We start from the raw sequence: 3225 nt of genomic DNA, 5'->3' as shown, positions 1-3225 counted from the left end.
CGTTATGGCGAACTAACTAATTTATTGTTAATGGAGACTGCTGAAGATGGCTTGAAGATAGCCGAAACGTTCAGAATTGTATATCACGTATGGAATACTGATTAGAAATATATTTATACTTTGATTCACGCACTAAGTACTGCGTTTAAGGCTCTTAATTGCCCTTTTTAATCGTTCTTTATATTATAATTTATTGTAATATATTATACTGAGGATGGTCTGATTGCAGACCGAAACGTCTATGTATTGGAGTTTAATAAATACATTGTTTATCGCTGCTAACATCTTGCGTTCGTAGTTTATGCCTTTTATTGATCTTATTTTGTTTATAATTTATTGTGATATGGATTTTTTTATTTATTTAAAATATTTTTAAGTTTTCTGCTTGATGTAGTGGTCTTTCTTTTAGCACTATCAGCACGATTATTATATCTTGTACGGGAATATATTTTCACCTTAATCATATATTTCAATGCTTGCATTCGATGATCATAACATTTCTCAATAGTATCGAACCATCCAACATGATCTTTATTCGTTGCATGTACACATTCAGTAACAATTTTGTCAAGAATTTTTGGGGATGTCCAGTAATATTGCCATGTACGATTAAATGCCATTAATTGCGTTTTTACAATATTTGTAAAATGAATTGTTGGTCGTATTAATTTGGTTACTGTTGGAGCATCTTCATCACTATTTTGATATTCGCGATGTTCTACATATTTTTCATTCGGCGTAGAATTCTCCATTGGTGTTTTCATCATAGCATCGCGGCAATTATCACACTTATTCTTCGTAATACTTTGTCGTGCTACAAACCCAGTGAAATATGCAACAGCATTTTCATCATAGTTACTTTCAAGTACATTTTCTTTATCTTTAATTGCCATATCTTCATTTTCTAAATTTTCAAGATTAATATTTTCTTCAAGAATGTCTATGTCTTTCGCTATTAAATTGCTTGTGTCGATTTCATATTCTGGAGTAACATTATTTATATCCATTAAATTTTCTATTGTCTTAACAAGCTGACTCGGTTGATTAATAAGAGTTTCACTTTCTGGGCATTGTACATTGCCTTTGTCACTCGTTTGAATAAATCCTATGGTAAGCATATGTTTAATGGATAGACGAACCATTCTTGTGGTTGGATTAGGATTAAATCCTCCGCGTTGTCTCAGTTTAGAAAATAAATGTTCCACTGAATCTTGATTACATAAACCGGTTGCAAGTTCAAATTCTTCAAATCGATTTGTAAGTTGCTTGTAAGTTGCAAGAATAGCACGTATTGTTAAAACAAAGCCTTTGAAACAACGAATTTGAATTATACTTTCCGCCGACTTCGACCACCTTGAGCACCATTCAAGAAAATCTGTTAATAAAACTTTTATATCAGGATTTTTGGAGGATAATGATCATTTTCCGCCAAATGTAACATTGAGACTGTAAGAATTGCATCAATAATGTTATTCATATGCTCTGCAAAATCTGTTGTTGCTTCCCACGTATTTGTACTTAATTCTTTTCCTTCACTGGCAATTTTTATTGCACATGCAAAAGTATGGTTAAATAATTGAAATGCCCTTTTAACATTCATTGCTTCAAAATTATTCGGACGAATGTGAGCTTCTGTTATATGGGATAACAAATTGGAACCACCTTTTGCAGCATTGTCGATAGACCATGTCATTTCAAAATTTGAGAATGATGCGATTATTTTTCCATCGCAATAAATATTTTTATGTTTCCTCAAAAAATTTGCCAATCTTTTTACCAGATGTGGAAAATCAAACGAAGCATAATATTTTTTATCATTATAAATAAAAAATGGTTTTTGTGAATCGATGCCAAGTTGAGTATAAACACTTTGATTACATGTGCCTTGATCATGTTAAGAGTTGTACATCAGCACCTGTTTCACTTAATCTATCTAGACATTCTTTCAATAATGTAATTATTTCTTCTGCCTTCATACATTTTCCTGGAAGAAAATATGCCAAGGTTGACGCCATGGACGTTGCGCGTTTAAACCGTCTATACAAAATACAAATACACATTTAGCTCTTTCAAATTTTCTTCTTAAGGGTCCAAAATCAACAAGGCCTTCTATTTCATTCAATTTAAGCGAAAATTCTTCATAACTTTTTATGGACATTTCGTCCCATTTTAAAGCACATATTCTTTCTTCTGGTGGTAAATGAGGCATTTTTTCCTTTAATTTTTCAAATATAAAATTGCAAAATCCGGGTCTTATATCGTATTCTTCCACCCATGTCCTAAGAGTTCGTTGTGCAGGAAAATTACAACCTGCCTTTCTTAAACGACAAAATGCAGAGGCTGAATAATAATATAATTGCCTTGAAAGATTCTTTTCTTCTTCCGTATATTCCGCTTTTGGTGTATGCAGCTGCAAATTTATCATAGCTTCTGCGACAGGATGTAGATTTTGTTCACGTATTAATTTTTGTAATTCCTGTTTCTTTTTCTTGCGTCCTTTCGGTTTTTTAGAAGCTCGTGCAGCACGTAGACGATATTTCAAAATTTTTACTTGATTTCGTAATCGAATAACTTCACGTGATAAATAATTAATTTCTTTCTTTAATTTATTTATTGTTGCAGTATTATTTTTTTTATTTGGTTTATTAGGCGAAACATATTATTAGACGGAATAAAAGTGGGGACATCATGTTCGTAGGAATTAGATGGCTCAAGATGCATCCATTCCATAACATCTTCTTCTTCCGAACTATCAAAATATAAATGTAATGGTTGATAAGTTCGTAGTGCAGGCTGTTGAAATAATTGCTTATCCAATACAGATGAACATAATTGCTAATCCAATACAGATGAACATAATATCGGTGGTGCAGACTTTTTTTGCATCGATTCAATTTCTGTTAATCTGTTAATATTTGAAACTTCTTTAGTCTGAGGTGTTTGTTCGATTCCTTTCTGAACTTCTTTAGTCTGGGATATTTGTTCTATTTTTGTCTAAATTTCTTCAATTGGAAATGTTTGTTCTGTTTCTATCTGAATTTCTTCAATCTGAAATGTTTGTTCTGTTTCTATCATTTCTATATCGCAAGTTGATTCTGGATATATTCTTTGTAAATCTGTGTGAAAGATGCTACTGTCATATGGAATTGGTAATGCATTACGCTTTCATTTTTTCATTTTTACCCGCGGCGAGGGGGGTGACGTCACAGGGGCGGGAGGGAATGG

This window comes from Trachymyrmex cornetzi, unplaced genomic scaffold (assembly GCF_001594075.2).
Source record: "Trachymyrmex cornetzi isolate Tcor2-1 unplaced genomic scaffold, Tcor1.1 scaffold1929, whole genome shotgun sequence".
NCBI classification, from domain to species: Eukaryota; Metazoa; Arthropoda; class Insecta; order Hymenoptera; family Formicidae; genus Trachymyrmex; species Trachymyrmex cornetzi.
Note: the sequence above shows the minus strand (reverse complement) of the source record.